The sequence below is a fragment of the Panthera onca genome, chromosome A2 (assembly GCF_046562875.1).
Source record: "Panthera onca isolate mPanOnc1 chromosome A2, mPanOnc1 haplotype 2, whole genome shotgun sequence".
Taxonomy (NCBI): Eukaryota; Metazoa; Chordata; class Mammalia; order Carnivora; family Felidae; genus Panthera; species Panthera onca.
The window spans coordinates 43,219,112-43,236,569 of NC_138340.1; the positions used below are offsets into that span (position 1 = coordinate 43,219,112).

The following is a 17,458-nucleotide window of genomic DNA, read 5'->3' on the forward strand; positions in this document are numbered from 1 at the left end:
GCTCCAAATGTAATGACATATACTCCCCTAGCATTAGATTTCTTTCAAGGGAATATGTTTTTCTATGACTCTCGTTTTATGACTAAAGAAAGAATAAAAAAATATATGTATTTAGAATAACTAAAATTAAGCAAAAGGTCAGTCCAAGAACATCCTCCATGCTTATATGATTAATTCTAAGGTATACGTGTATAGAAAACGGGGACCATGTATGATATTCAGAATCTTAAAGATGTTCCCCTAGATTTATTTTTCTGTTTACTCAATCAAACACTAATCTAGGTACTGCTGTATAGCGATTTTTTAGACGGAACTAAGATTACTGGCCAACTCATCTCAATTTGGGGAGGTAATTTTAGATTATCAGGGTGGGTCCACTGTAATCACATGGGGACCCTAAAAGCAAAGGACCACTGCAGAATATTTAGGCAGAAGAGTGGGGTAGTGTGGGGAATAAGCTTAGGAATGTCCCAGGCTTACACCAGTGGTTAACAAGGCATAAAGAAGTACAAAGCCATAGGATGCTCACACCTGATTTTGGGTAAACAAGATCAGGACCCCAAGATACAGCAGAGGGGTGAAAAGGCACCCAGGATGGACAGGGGTGTGCAAAGGCACCCAGGATAGAGAGGGGGTGCAAAGACACCCAGGATAGAGACAGGGCAAAGTCCCCCAATACAAACATATATGAGGTAAGCAAGATTAGGCATTCAGGGTGAAAATGCCCCCCAATTTAGTACTATAGAAAGGGGCTTTCACAGGAAGGAAGGACCAAATTAGGTAAGCAGGTAAATAGGGCTGTATGCTGCCTAGAGCAGAGATGATTAACAAAAGAAAAGGTGCCTTGTTAACAACCCATTGGTGTAAGTCCAGGGGATTCCTAAGCTTATTCCCCACAGGGAAGAAAGATGAGGCAGAGAGAAAAGAATCCGGAGATTCAAAGATTCATCATTATTGGCTTTTAAGGGAGTCAGTAAGTAGCCTGGAAATAAGGTCTCTAGAAGGTGAGAATGACCCATGTCAGACAGCCAGCAGTGAAGTAGGGACTTCATTCCTATGACCGTATGGCACTAATGCAGTTAGCCCAGACATACTTTACTGGCCTTGGGATTCTACAGAACAGTCAGCTCATAAATTTCTTTTGTTTTAAGCCACTAATTTTGTGGTGATTTGTTTTGATAACAATGGGGGGAGAATGCACTGTGTTTACCTGCACCCGAGATTCTTAAGTAGGCAAACCTCACATTGCTAACTCACTTTGGAGAAGTTTCACCTCTTCGCCTTATTAGCACAGTTCTACCTTTTTAGCGATGTGTCAGGCAGTGAACTGACTCATTGAAAAGAAAAAAAAAAAAGCCAAGTAGACTCTAAATGACCATTTTTATTTTACTGTCAAGATTAAGTGTTTTAAATATTTTTAACTAGTGTACTGTAACCAAAGTGACCTTTTCAGAATCCACATCTCATCCAAGGTCCCATTTCCCCATCCTTCCCCACCGTCCTTCTTGCTTAAACCCCTTCAATGGCTTCCTTGTGCTGTTAGGACAATAGGACACTTTAAAAAAAAAAAAGTTTCTGCCTGATTTGGCTTTTACTTACCTCTCCAGGTTCATACTCATTTTTTTTTTTTTTTTATGATTCTTCCTCATGGCATGTTTTCGTTGTATCTGCATCCCTTTATCTACTTGCTGCCTGAAAGCATGCTAAATAGTTAATAGCACAGGCTCTGGAGTTATAGTCTCCTAAATTCAAGTCCTGGCCTTGCCACTTCTAGCTTTGTGACCTCAGGAAAAATACTTAACTTCTCTGTGCCTCAATTGTCTCATCAATATGAGGGGGAAGATTATACTACCAACTGTATTAGTCTACTTGGGCTGCCATAACAAAATGCCAGAGTGAGCGACTTAAACTACAGAGATTTCTTTCTCACACTTCTGGAGCTTGGATGTACAAGATCAAGATGTCCACTGATTTTGTTCTTGGTGAGACCTCCTTACAGATATCCTTGCAGATAGCCCCTTTCTTGCTGTGTTCTCCCAGGGCATCCCAGGGTGGGTATGATAAGAGAGAGATATTCTATTCATGTTTTTTCTCATATAAGGACGTCAATCCTATAGAATTACCAATCTCCCCTTACAAAACCTTATTTAACCTTAATTGTCTGCTAAATTCCCTGTCTTCAAATACAATGAAGGTTTGGGCTCAATACATAAATTTGAAAAGAACACAATCTAGTCTATAACCCCTGCTTTGTCATTTGAAATATTTATTTATTTGTGTCACTTCTGTTTTCGGCATGCTGTACATTTTTTTCACTGACTCATTTAATGAGCATCTATGCAGAGTTCTGATTCCAGACATAAGCAATAAGCACAAGTATAATTTAGATATTTTTCTTCTCATGGGGCTGAGTAATTATATACCTACAACCACAAATGTAAAGCAGTGGTAACTATTTTTTAATTTAACACATATTTCTTATGTATAATCAAAATATATTTGCTTCTCTATTCTCTTGCTAATGTGTTTGATCAGATTCAGCAGTAAAAACAGTCAAATAATTTGGTCAAATAGCCATTTATTGATAAATTAGTCATTTGGAACTATTTCAACCAGTAGAGTTAAGTGGACTTATTTGGGATATAAACAAAGCTTTATAGTAGAAGAGTGTTTCATTCGAATGCAATGAGTCTTGTTGGGTGTTTTATTATAAGCTAAGCATATTAAAAGATTATAAGAAAAAATGCATATAAAGCACTTTGCCCAGTGCATGGCACTTAATGAGTGGGTTTTTTTTGTTGTTGTTGTTGTTTGTTTGTTTTGTTTTCGGAAATACTTGATTCCTACAAAGTGTGATCATTTTTCTAGGAAACAGGACATATCATAAACATGACAAGAATGTAGTTCTTTTGGAGGAAAGGGATCTTGAACACATAGTTTAATATCAACCAGGACGGCTGCTACTAAGAATGGAGGATAAGGGGGGACCTGGGTGGCTCAGTCCATTAAGCATCCGACTTTGGCTCGGGTCATGATCCTGTGGTTCGTTAGTTCCAGCTCCATGTCAGGTTCGGTGCTGACAGCTCAGAGCCTGGAGCCTGCTTTGGATTCTGTGTCTCCCTCTCTCTCTGCCCCTCCCTACTTGGTCTCTGTCTGTCTCTCTCTCAAAACTAAACATTAAAAAATAGATTAAAAAAAGAATGGAGGATAGTAAAATAGTGATAGAAACAAGTAGGGTTGCTGAGCTACTTTTGACAGGAGGTCAGGGGAAGATCTAGGACAGGTAACAATTAGTTTATCTCCCAGTGCTCAGAGGTTGAAAAAGAGTTTGCCTAAAGCCAAGGTCTTCAGCTCTGTGATTGTCCTTTATTTTGCCAATGAAATCCCCCCTCTTTCTCTGTGCAGTCCATTGTGGGTGTCTTTTCTTAATGGAAGATGTGTCAGAAAATGGACTTAATAATTTTGTTCAGCATCAAGTATACCAAACTGATCAGTTAGTAATATAAATATTTATGTTACTTTGTTCTCATTTCCACCAAGAAGGACAATTAAAAAAATTCTCCCTGGTGGTGGTAATATCACACATAAAACAGAATCTCAGTATGTACTTGTTTATTTCTATTTTCTTTTGCATTAATTGCCTATTTATTGTAAAAGTCTAGTTAATTTTCACTGTACAAAATTTTGCCAGTGTTGCTTTATGTGTTTAATTACATCATTTAATTATTTGCATGATTTAACAGCCCATAGGCTACCAGAGAAATAATCGTTTTAAAAGCTTGATGTTGCTGACTCTTTCTGAAGGAAAATTGGAAAAGATTCAACTTGGAGAATGATTGATTTCTTAGTGATATCTTCCTGTCATAAACCCAAGATATTTGAGAAAGACATGTTATAATTTTTCCACAGCATAGTGAACTGCCAGATATCAACATCTTAAAAACTTGAAGGTATTAAAAGGAGAATTGTGTACCAACAGTAAAACTTCACCAATGTCCTATGGTTTCTATTTTGAATAAAATAACTTTTAAACATCCTAGCAGTCAATGGGAATTCAGAACTATTTTATTCAGTGATTCAGACAACTGGAAAAAGCATCGTTTAAATTGTAGGCATACTGTGTTTATGAAGAAGGTTCTCCAAGAAATGTTAACTGTAGTGAGCATTCTAATGATGGCTGTGCAAATATTAAACAGCCTCTACAATTATGTTTCTGTTTTCTTTTCACTATTGAATGTTTACATTCTTTAAGCATCGCTGATCGATAGCTTTCATTGACTTTGTTTTCTCCTTTCTCAGCTCTTTCTTTACTTATTTTGCTTAATGCATTTCTTCACATGGCGGTTTATTTATTTATTTATTTATTTATTTATTTATTTATTTCACTGTTGATGTGGGGGGAAAGATTGACCTCTTTTTATTAACAGCTTGAATTATCAGCAGGCACTGAGGTTTAGTGCCAAGTAAAGAACACACAGACGAGCTTATTTTTTATCCAGTACCACTTTTAACCTTGAGTACAGACCTCTGGGTAATGTCACATGGGATTCTTGCTGAATATTTGCTGAGGGCTTCTTTTATGCTTGTCTCAGCCTTGGTTTAAAACAACATCAGGAGAAAGGATCGCCAAACTGCTTTCAAAAAGGTCTTTTCTCATTTGCCCTTTCTCTCCCAGACTTTTTCACCACTCTCGCTTTCATGAATACTGAGCTGTGTCTTAACTCTCTACACTCTGTGTGTGTAAGGACTCAGTGGTTTTAAACATTTAAACATGACACAGAAATTCACTATGACAGGATTCAACCCATAATCTCTATGGGCAAGTCCCCAAACCTGGTCTCCCTATTGTAATCTCATTGAAAGACAAGAACATCACCATCCACTCCTTGTACAAGCCAGAAAACCAGCAGTCATCCTTGCTATCCTTCTTTTCTCTCACTGTGAAGTTCAACAAAAAATTCTGTCGCTGTTCATTCCTAAACACGCCACATTTCTTCCCAGTTCTGTCCATCTCCATGGCCATCACCACTAGTTTAGAACAAGTGTTTACTATCTCTTGTCTGGAGGGGGAAACTTCCTAACTGATTAATCCACAGTCACTTTTGGGTCTTTTTTAATTGCCATAACACTGAATTTATCTGAATAAATATTTAATGATATCACATGCTTCATCTCGTACATGAAACACTTCCATGGATTCTCGTTACAACTAATATGATCTATAAAATCCTGTTTGTTTTCGCTCCTTTTTACAGCTTCATTTCAACCTATATGTCCCAAACACCTTTTTGGTTTTTCAATTAGACCATGTCCCTTCTATTATAAGACTTTAGCACATACTGTTCCTTCTACTGAAAACTCTTATCTTCATCGGTACCCTCTGACACACATACATATGTACATACATAAAATCAGTTTTTGCAAAATTATTTCCTTCTTATTTATTTATGTTTTAGATTGTAGTTACAATGCTTTCTTCCATGGACAACACTTCCTAACCTTACTAACTATATCAGTTATCTCCTATGTGATACTTAGCTCATGTTTCATTTTACATTTATTTCTAGGATTAATTAGGTTGTGGCTGAAATTTCTATGACGGTAGGCTCCATATTTGTTTTCATTTAATATCCGATCCTTGACATCTGGCTTACTGTCTGACATAATATCTACTCCATAAATATGTATGGAAAAAAAACTAGCCTTTGTTTAGTACACATAAAAGAAGTGCAACTCATTTTCTACCTAACATTTCTTCATGTATTTGAAGAGAACCACCATGCTTCTCATTCTGACTTGGACATTCTTCAGGAATAATTTCCTTCATTTATTTAATCAGTCTTTATATTAAATGCTTTTGTGACCCCTTACAATCTTGATCATCCCTCCCTGAGTATTCCTTTCACTGTCTAGATGAAATATAGATAACTCTGGAAGTGGTATGCCCAGAAATGAACCCAATATTCTATGTAACATTTTTTTCCTGTACATATGTCTCTCACCTTCCCTGTTCATTCAGTTTTATAGAGAATCGAAGATTAGCTCATAAAGTAGCCATCATGGAACCATTATTAGACTAGCCACCCTAATCTGTTTTTGAGGCAACTTATTTAATATTTTTGACATAATTCCCAATTCGGTTTAGTGTACAATACAATAGTTCTTTCTTATTCACTTTATTCATTTTAAACTATAGTGAACTTAGAATCGTAAATATCTGAATGTAAAGATTATTTATTTTGATGACTTTGTTTTTGAGATGAGGAAATGGAATCCAAAACAAAATTATGTGCCCAAGGCCCTGGGAAACATCAAAGTTAGAACTGGAATACAGCTTTCCTGACTCCTAGCCTAGGAAAAATGTAAAGATATACCAATGTTGATTAATGATTGGAATAACATCTTGGGAGAGCCTTTTAAAGAAAACTCTATTTTTTGCATTATTTTGTACCTATTTTATACCTACTATTCAAGATTCTGTTTCATTTTATCTGAATGGAATTTGGCTATCAGCAGGAAGGAAGAAAAAATCCCATGGTGATTCTTTTAATCTTACAATTTATGTAGCTAATGTATTAAACAACTAGTATTTATTTTTATTATTTTTTTTTAATTCTTAGAGGAAGAGAAAGCATGAGTGGGGGAGGGGGCAGGGATACTCTTAAGCAGGTTCCACACTCAGCATGGAGCCTGATGCGGGACTTGATCCCACAACCCTGGGATCATGACCTGAGCTGAAATCAGTAGTCAGACACTCAACCTACTGAGCCTCCCAGGTGCCCCAATGGTTTGTATTTTAGTAACCTGCTATTATAGTTGCTATTAAAATAATGATAATGGTGCTGTTGCTAATAATTAGATGCAAGAGAGAAATGCCATTCAATACTTATATAAAAATGAAACACTGCTAATTTTTAAAAAGTTTAATTATGTAGGTAGCACTGTATGAACATTTAGGAAAACTATGTTTTTCCTTTAAGCTGGGATCCCTCTGTATTAGTAGCCCCCTTGATTTCCAAGTTTTTGTTGTTGTTGTTGTTGTTTCTTTGATTAAGAGGAGTAAAACCTCCTCGTTCTATTTCTGATCCTCCCAGCCGCCAATCGTGAGAACGTATGCCACACCACCCATATGTTTGTCTCCAGATGGCTAGCCTGCTTCTCTCAGTTCCCCCACCTGCCTGGGCCAAAGGCATGCTGTGCTCAGAACCCCATGTATAACAGGGAAGATGCTGGCGCCTGCTGTCATCTGTGCACTCTATGTCCACAGCTTCACAAGAGAACAAGAGAGGAAAGAAAGGCAGGCAGGGGTGAGGGGAGCAAACAGAGAGTTAAGGGAGGGGGAGAGATGGGAGGAAAAAAGCAAAGGAAAATGGGGAAAGAAGGGAGGGAAAGATTATAATTCAACAAGAAAAGTGTAGATATTTTATGATACCCCGTTGTTATTTTGACAATTTAAGGAAATGCATACAGCATACTCAAATATAAAATCAGTATCCTTTAAATATAGTTATATAAAACAAAACACAAATTCTTGTTCTGACATTAGAACTGATGCTGTATTGAACTGGCCCTGGACATGAATGATGGTAGATAAAAAGCTTCAAGTGGTTTTCTGTTGTTTTGTAGGGAAGACACCATGCATTTGTGTGCCATGTGTCATATATGTTGCTAAGAAATAATATGCAAGATATAAAACACATGTTGCTGATGTATATAGTCATAATGTGTTTGAGTTGCAACTCAAGTTGAAACTCTAGAATAAAAGAGAGATGACAAAAATCACAAAGGGGATTGCCTCTCTTTTAACTTTATTTCCTCTCTGATTTTCACCCAGTGTACCATCCTCAACCTACATCAGAATCACCTTGGACAGTCAAAGAGAACCATGCAGCAGTTAATCAAGGTTGTTGTAAAAGTTTGTCATAATGCCCCAAAGCCTTCCTTTCTCAAGAAAAGTAAAAGCCAAATGTTATTATGTCGAGAAGAGCCTAAAGACATGTAAAGAGGAAGAAGGGAAACTGGTTGTAAGACAGTTGCAGTAATCCAGGGGAGAGATAATGGAGGACTGGAATAGGATAGTAATGATGGAGTTGGGGAGATGTGGGTGCATTCTTGACTGGTTTAAAGGTAAGACTTATAGGGGTGCCTGGGTGGCTCAGTCAGTTAAGCGGCTGACTTCGGCTCAGGTCATGATCTTGCGGTCCGTGAGTTCAAGCCCCACATCAGGCTCTGTGCTGACAGCCCAGAGCCTGGAGCCTGTTTCAGATTCTGTGTCTCCCTCTCTCTGACCCTCCCCCATTCATGCTCTGTCTCTCTCTGTCTCAAAAATAAAATAAATGTTAAAAAAATTTTTTAAAAATTAAAAAAAAAGGTAAGACTTATAGATTTTCCTTATCAATAGGCCCTAGAATGAGCCAGTAAGAGATGAGTTAAGGTTAAGTCAAATGGACTTGGCCTGAAAAACTGGACAAATGAAACTGCCCTTACTTGGGTTGGGAACGAGTGTAGATGTAGAAGGCTTTGTTGGGTGGGGAGTGGGAATAGATTGGGAATTGTGTTTGAGTATGTTGATTTTGAGTTCCTGGTGGAGATTTCCATTAGGCTATGGTTGGAAGGAAAAGTCTGGGCTGTTGTCATCATAGATACTATTTGAAGAAATTATGTAGGATGAGATCCCACAGGGAATGGGTGACATAATAAGCAATGAGGAGATGAAAGTATTGTGCGATGAATGAGACACTAATATTAAGAAGTCAAGGAGCTGAAATGAAGCCACCAAAGGAGGTTGAAAAGGAGTGGTCAGTTGGTGAAAAAATGAAGAATAGATGGTGTTCTGGAAGGCAAGTCAAAAGTTGTTTCAGGGATGGCAGAGTGATCAGTAAGTTCAGAGATAAGTGGAGAGAACATACGATTAGACATATTATTAATAAAATGAATACAATTACTAATAAAAAGAATGGTTAAGCCCAATTATTAACTATTCATACTTACACAAATCAAAGTAAAATATAAAACTAAGATAAATGCTGGAAAAGAAAAGATGATATTTTATAACAATGAATAATAACAATAGAGACAGCAGAAGACATAGGGTCAGGAATCCTCCAAGGAAATGATCTTGAGGTGATGAAGGATGAAGAAGGTTGCGCACATGCACACACACAGACACACACACAGTATATGTGTGTGGCACCTTAGATACAGGATTGTGTATGTTTAGGAGGAGATTCTTGAGAACCACCAAAGATGAGAAGTGCACCCCATTGTATCAGGTAGGATGCTTTTGGCTGCATGTAAGAAAGTTACTTAATAAAAATGTGACTTACAGACTAGGAGTTGATTAATAAATCTCAAAAATAAGTGCAGTGAGAGGTAATTCCAAGGAAGTTTGTAGTGACTTCATGATATCAGAGTTCGACATCACTTCTATAGGGACCCTCTTAATCTCCCCCTCCACATTCACTAGACGGCTGCTGCAGCTCATAGTGGCAACCACTACAAAAAATTTCTAAGGCAAGAAAGAAGCAAGGACTTTCTTCTCACATATTTCTTCCTTTCTATCAACTAATAAAATATTTCTCAGCGGCTTTCAGCCAAGTTCACTTCAGCGTACCTGATCAGAACTAGCATCACTGGCCCTTCCTAGCTGCAATGGAAGTTGGAAATCCACGTTTCAGATGATTTGAGATTCAAGTTTGAAGGCAAAATTGTCGTGTGTTGGTAAATATTTAACAAATGGCTGTTGGGAGGGGCCACATGTTTGTACATTTATAAGGGTGTTATAAATTTCATTGCTGTAAGGGATATGTAGCACAATATTCACAAATAACCATAGTATATATAGTATGCTTTATGATAACTTTCCTATATCTTATTTATTTATACATAATATGTCCAATAAGCGTTTTCTTAACTTTGCATCTGTAGCTTTGTATCACACTGTTTTTGCAGCTCATAAGCATAGTTCAGCATGAATGTCAATTGATAATTTCATATGAGTTAATGAGTGAGACAAAAGTCAAACAACAGTGAAGATGCATGTCAGAATTTTACCTATTTATCATTAATGTGAGGGCATCTTTGCTAGATCTTGTGTGTGTGCGTGCGTGTGTGTGTGTGTGTGTGTGTGTGTGTGTGTGTGTCTGCACTTTGAAAAACACTATTGCTTTATTACCTACCAGCAGGACTGGCCTGCATGGGGCATTGGATGCTCTGGGCTCAGTGTATGCGTAGGATGTGAGGAGGAGATGAGCAGTGGGAGTTTGCTTTGAAGGAAAGGGAGTGATCTGGAGGCCAGGCCCAGGAGCCCCTCAGATTCACTTCCATAATTGGGTAGACTTTGTAAACGAGTCATGGCAAGGTTTGGCCATGCTGCCAAGAAGATTAAGAAATTTTTGGAAATCTATCTGTGATCAGAATTGAAGTCCAGGTTCTTCCTCATGTGGTCAGGATAGTAGGGTCCTTCTGGTTCTTTCTGAAGGCAGCCAGTTCTGTGTTCCTGAAGGTTAGGAACTCTGCCTTGGAGAGCATGCCATTGTTACCCTCCTTTCCAGCATATTTCTGGAAAATAGCAATCAGAGACTCGATGCACTGCTCAGTCTCGGCAAGGTTGGGCATTTTTGCCATGTCTGCATGAAGCAGGCATGGAGGCTGTTACCCTCTGTGGTGCTGCTTTGCTAGATCTTCGAATACCAGAAAAATAGTTCACAATGTGTGTTCTTTTCATAACGCAACAGCACTGATGTGACATACTTGTGACTTAATCTACATTATTAACATTTTTACATTACTCCTAGATAATTGGCAAAACAACGAATCATGTTTTGAGTTGTAGCATTTGCCTGGGTTTTTTTTGGTGGAACTATTCTCAACATTGCCAGTTTCATGCTACCAACATGACAACCCTAAATATAGAGTTGAAGTGTGCAGTGACATACCATTCTGTAGGATTTCTACTCTACACATGCAATAAATGTAAATAAACTCAAGATAATAGATAATAGTACTCACTGGTAAGATAATTAGAAGTTTTGAGCTTTTACTATAATGCTTTTAATGCAATTAATTTAATTGTGAGTTTATGGAGTTTGATTTTTGATGTCTGTGTTTAATAACCAGTTTGCAAGATTCCTGGAAATTGAACACTTGGCTCTCACAGGCCTCTTTGGATCAGGTCCACAACCAAGACATAACACCAGTAAGGAAGGAGGAAGGGGATGTTGTAGAGTTTGCAGTTGTTTTTTTTTTTTTTTTTTTAATTTTTTTTTTCAACGTTTTTTATTTATTTTTGGGACAGAGAGAGACAGAGCATGAACGGGGGAGGGGCAGAGAGAGAGGGTGACACAGAATCGGAAACAGGCTTCAGGCTCCGAGCCATCAGCCCAGAGCCTGACGCGGGGCTCGAACTCACGGACCGCGAGATCGTGACCTGGCTGAAGTCAGACGCTTAACCGACCGCGCCACCCAGGCGCCCCGAGTTTGCAGTTTTTAAACATTTATTTTTATTTAATTTTTTTTATTTTTTAACTTGTTTTATTGTTTATTTTTTAAAATTTACATCCAAATTAGTTAGCATATAGTGCCACAATGATTTCAGGAGTATATTCCTTAATGCCCCTTACCCATTTAGCCCACCCCCCCCCACAACCCCTCCCATAACCATCAGTTTGTTCTCCATATTTATGAGTCTCATCTGTTTTGTCCCCCTCCCTGTTTTTATATTATTTTTGTTTCCCTTCCCTATGTTCATCTGTTCTGTGCCTTAAAGTCCTTATATGAGTGAAGTCATATGATACTTGTCTATCTCTGACTAATTTCACTTAGCATCATACCCTCTAATTCTATCCACGTAGTTGCAAATGGCAAGATTTCATTCTTTTTGGTTGCCAAGTAATTCTCCATTATATATATATATATATATATATATATATATATATATATACACACACACACACACACACACACACACACACACACACACCGCATCTTCTTTTATCCATTCATCCATCGATGGACATTTGGGCTCTTTCCATACTTTGGCTATTGTTGATAGTGCTGCTATAGACATGGGGGTGCATGTGTCCCTTCGAAACAGCACACCTGTATCCCTTGGATAAATGCCTAGTAGTGCAATTGCTGGGTCATAGGGTAATTCTATTTTTAGTTTTTTGAGGAACCTCCATACTGTTTTACAGAGTGGCTGCCCCAGCTTGCATTCCCACCAGTGCAAAAGAGATCCTCTTTCTCCACATCCTCACCAACATCTGTTGTTGCCTGAGTTGTTAATGTTAGCCATTCTGACAGGTGTAAGATGGTATCTCATTGTGGTTTTGATTTGTATTTATGAGGAGTGATGTTGAGCATGTTTTCATGTGTCAGTTGGCCATCTGGATGTCTTCCTTGGAGAAGTGTCTATTCATGTCTTTTGCCCATTTCATCACTGGATTATTTGTTTTTTGGGTGTTGAGTTGGATAAGTTCTTTGTAGATTTTGGTTACTAACCCTTTATCTGATATGTCATTAACAAATATATTCTCCCATTTTGTTAGTTGCCTTTTAGTTTTGATGATTTTTTCCTTTGCTGTGCAGAAGCTTTTTATTTTGATGAGGTCCCAGTAGTTCATTTTTGCTTTTGTTCCCCTTGCCTCCAGAGATGTGTTGAGTAAGAAGTTGCTGTGGCCAAGATCAAAGAGGTTTTTTCCTGCTTTCTCCTCAAGGATTTTGATGGCTTCCTGTCTTACATTGAGGTCTGTCGTCCATTTTGAGTTTATTTTTGTGTATGGTGTAAGAAAGTGGTCCAGGTTCATTCTTCTGCATGTCACTGTCCAGTTTTCCCAGCACCACTTGCTGAAGAGACTGTCTTTAATCCATTGGATATTCTTTCCTGCTTTGTCAATGATTAGTTGGCCATATGTTTGTGGGTCCATTTCTGGGTTCTCTATTCTGTTCCATTGATCTGAGTGTCTGTTCTTGTGCCAGTACCATCCTATCTTGATTACAGCTTTGTAGTAGAGCTTGAAGTCTGGGATTGTGATGCCTCCTGCTTTGGTTTTCTTTTTCAAGATTGCTTTGGCTATTCTGGGTCTTTTGGGGTTCCATATAAATTTTAGGATTATTTTTTCTAGATCTGTGAAGAACAGATTTAAAACATCATAATTCACTAAAGTACAACAGTAGGAGTATTTTCACTCCCAATTATGTATAATAATTAGAGATCTGTTACTTAAATGGGCACCTCCATATTTTTAGATTCAATAAGGAAAAGGACATCTTTGAATCTTTTTTTTTTCTCACCAACTTTTCCTACCACTTCCTTACCTCCATAGATTAAGAGCAAATATAATATTGATTTCCAACACAGACAAAATGTCAATGAAAGGCAAAACAAAAGTGGAGTCAATTGAATTCTCTTTTTAATGCCTAATTGATTTTAAGCCTCCTAGATAATGAATGGAATAAAAAAAAATAAAGTTGTCCTGCAAGGAGATAATTCATTCCAAGTCCCGTTATATGCCTGAAAATGGACATACCTCATGTTTGGTTACCTTGTCTCAAGTTACCAGGTAATGACAGAGAAAAGATAAGAACTCTAGCCTCCTGACTGGAAGGTCATGCTTTTCACATTGCTCTATACCAAACCTTAATTCTGGACCATCTTTATCAGGGGAGTCTTTGATACATTCCTTGGGTGTGAAAAGAAAGGACTATCCCATTCATCACGTGTCTGTGCTTGGCCTTTTAAATCCACCACCGGCACAGGCACAGTGAAGTTCTATTCCAGCTCATTGTGCTAGAAATAAACGGAGGTCTCATAGCAGCCATTACAGTCTAATTATATTTGACAGCCAACCTGACAGGTTTTGTTTATTTGTTTATTTATTCTTTTGGTGCTTATGGCTTCAAAAAAATGAATCACACTGTCAAAACCATCTTACCCTTCAGGAATTCTCTCTTTGCTTCATTTAAAAGCTTACAAAAGCATTTATTTCTAACATGCCTGGTGAAAAGCATACAGCAAATGGTTTCATTGGGAAGTGTGTATAAGAATGCATAATTTGTGTGACAGCCAGTGATGGTCAGCTGTCTCTGATACACTGTGGTACACTGGGTAAAGGTGTGAGAATCATGACCTCATATAGGAAACCACATATGAAGATTTTTGTGTGTGGGAACAAATTAGAGGACTGGTATTATTTTTAATCCTTTAAGCAACAAATGTGTCTACAAAATTTGGGCAACATTAGACATAAAATGATATAAGGTTCATAATGGCACTATCACTAGTGGATAATTAACAGATTACATTTGACCTTACTTTGATTTATCGTTCTCCAGATGACCCCATTTTTTAGAAATATCAACATCATGTACTTAAATGTGATGTGATTAATTGAAATTGATCACTTTAAAATACAGTTGCTGACTGAAGATCTCTCCTTTTTCCTATGTAATTCTAATTTTACCTGTTTTCCTAAGACCGATGTTATATCCTAAATGGTTCAAAACAAGGTAATAAAAATTTGGAAGTGTTGAGATCCAATTCCATATCAGCCTATTGAAATGATAATTTGATCCTAATTAAGTACAAAAAAATTAAAATCCAGGAAGAGGCAGATAGGATCAAATAGTGATAGCACTCTGTGTGAAAAATGGCTTTGGTTGGCTTCAAGCTCTTCATGAGTCATTATTGGGACAAGACTACAAAGAGCATGAATGTGAACATTTTGAATCTTGCCTTCCTCTGAGAAATATAGGTGAGATCTTCTACTAGCAGTACTCCGGTCCAGACTGGAGAGTTCATGCCCGGGAGTGCAGTCAGCTTGAGCAATATATGTTTTCATTTTCCATGCCTTTGATTAAGCTTCACCTGGATACAATTGCAACTCAATGTTGAGAGTTTGGGCACTACTGCATTTGCTCATTCATCATGTGCTTATAGTGTTCTCTCTTCTAATTTATGTTTTTCTTACTCTCTGGTCTCATGTGGCTGTTGATAATTGGTGATGTTGTTATTTTTGACAGTGTAAAAAGTAGAGAAATACATTTTATATGTGTTCCCTTTTATATACAATTATATATACAGTGATTCCCAGAACTAAAACTTTCTAGCTTAATGAAAGTAGACTGTACTGAGTTTAGCTCTAGGGAGGACATAAGTAAAATACATAAAAATTGAGTATACTTGGGTGAAAATCCCCAGGAAGACTTTGGAGACTTAGTAAACCACCAAGTGCTATAGTTGGGAAAAAATAGAGACCTCATATTTATGTGTGAGAAAAATGAAAAATCAGTGGGTACTTCCTAACTGGGATAAATACTCATAAAAAGAATTGTTATACTTCAGTGAAATTCAGTTTATTTTTGTGACTCTGCTAGTGGATGGAAATTGTGGGTTCACAGATTCTGGTCAGCTTTAGAAAAATGTTTCTAACAGATGGAGGTATTCAGAGATGGAATATGCTGCTTTATAATCAATATCCTGTTTCAAGAGATGTCCAAGGAGAACTGAAAAACAAATATATTAGCTGGTTTATAAATGGGTGTGATTTATCAGATATAGAGTTCCAATAAGTGGATTCTCAAAGATTTCCTTCAACTCAGAGAATCTATGATTCAATGGTACATCATTGGTGACTTCAACATTTATATCTCCAAACACCTGACTGTACGTAGCTTTCTTCAAGATGATGAAGAGAAAATGCCATCATCCTCATTTAGTTTTCTATTAGTTCATAATCTCTCATCTAAAACACAGCAATGATTGACAAGTTTTGCTCCAGTACCATCCCTACCACTTGTTAATATTAATCACTCAGCCTAGAAGAATGAGTAGTGGCTATTTATAAACCTACACCTAATTTTTTTTAATCTTATTTTTCCTATGTAGGTTTTCACATATTTAATTAGCTTATAGACAATTCATTTATTAAATCATAAAGCTTAGGTATTGATTTAATATAGCATAGACTTTACAAAGGAATGTTTAACAATGGAGAATGATGTTTAATCAACGTGTTGAATGTGAAACCGATTCATAATTTGAAAGGTCAACAATAAAGGGCCAGCATCCATCATGATTTCATCAGTCATCTTTTATTAAGAGCTACTCAAAAACAAGTGAGTACATTCACAAAAGGATTAGTTCCTAACATTTAAGCTTGTATTCTAAGACCATCACTAGCCATAGTGTTCATGGCATTAATTACCTAGAAGTATGCCATTTTCTAAAGGAAGAACAAAACTCCTTAAATATTAACATCACTAAGATTAGGCTTTAGAAGTGTAAAATCAAATGCAAGCCTCTATGGGGTCCAAACTTTTTCATGAGAATGTCAACACGATAGAGAAAAAGGCCTCCTGAAAGATAGATAGTATGTTATGCATCCTCCAAGTGAAATAGATCATAAGTCCATTACCACGCTTCATTATCCTGAGGTAAAGCAATTAATATTCTTCTTTTCCAAATAGTGTTGACTGCCAAAGAAAACTTGTGAAGATGCCCTTTAAGCCAAAATATGTTTGTCATCCAAATCACTGTTTCAACTACCACCATGCCTCTTCTGCCATTCTGCGTGTTTTGGTAACTCAAATTAGCTCATATATGATTGATAAGTAGGGGGGTGTCAGTATTATGCTAAATTTCATTGGTTCACATGTGATTTTCTCAAGCAAGACAAGTGTTAATAGGTAGTGAATGAATGCTCTTCTTCACTAGACAGAGCTGATGATGCTGGTGGAATAGTGGGTTCAGCCAATGGAAGAAAGGGGGAGAACTTTGCAGGCTGAAGAAACTAAACATGCAAAGCCTGTGGTCAGGACCGATATGTTGGTCCTTAGTAATTTGAATTTGATTATGGGTGAGATGGAAAGCTGCTGGAAACCTTTAAGCAGGGAAGGGATATGACAGTTTATGTTCTGAAAATGTTAGTTTGACTTGCAATTAATTGCTGGATAAAGAAGTAAATAAACAAGTTAGGAGATAAATACAGTGGGCTTGGTGAGGCTTGGTAGTGGCTTGGTAAGGACAGAGGGTGCCATGAGCAATGGAGATGAAGTAAGTTAGAGGTATGGTTTGGGGCTAGGATGGGAGGAACTTGCTAAGGGATGGAATGTGTTGCAGATGAAACAACAACATTTTGTTCCTTCACTTTTCCTTACTGGAGGTTTTCAACCTAAGGTTAGGTGACAACTTCCTGTGGCTTTTATAAAAGTTTTCCTGCCTTGGTCTGTTTGCATATTGGAGTGATATCACCTCCAAAGAAGCATCCACCAAATGATTTGTAGATGGGACATTTTAAGGAATATTATTCATTTAACAGCATGAACTATTAGGGAAGCAATGTGTATCAAGTGACATACTTTCTGTAATCTATAAGGCCCAGTCAAAAGCTCTTCATTTTACCTATCTTCACCTTCACATTCCATTTTCCAAACATGCGTCTCATACTTCAACACATAT

The 17,458-nt window shown here is 37.4% G+C and overlaps 2 pseudogenes; both read right to left on the reverse strand.

The window, feature by feature from the left end:
* The window catches only part of LOC132675910 (atlastin-1-like), a 128,418-nt pseudogene extending 123,395 nt beyond the window's left edge, over positions 1 to 5,023 (reverse strand).
* A 5,293-nt stretch (positions 5,024 to 10,316) lies between these two features.
* Positions 10,317 to 10,626, reverse strand: LOC132674194 (protein S100-A11 pseudogene; annotated as a pseudogene).
* Positions 10,627 to 17,458: the final 6,832 nt, after the last annotated feature.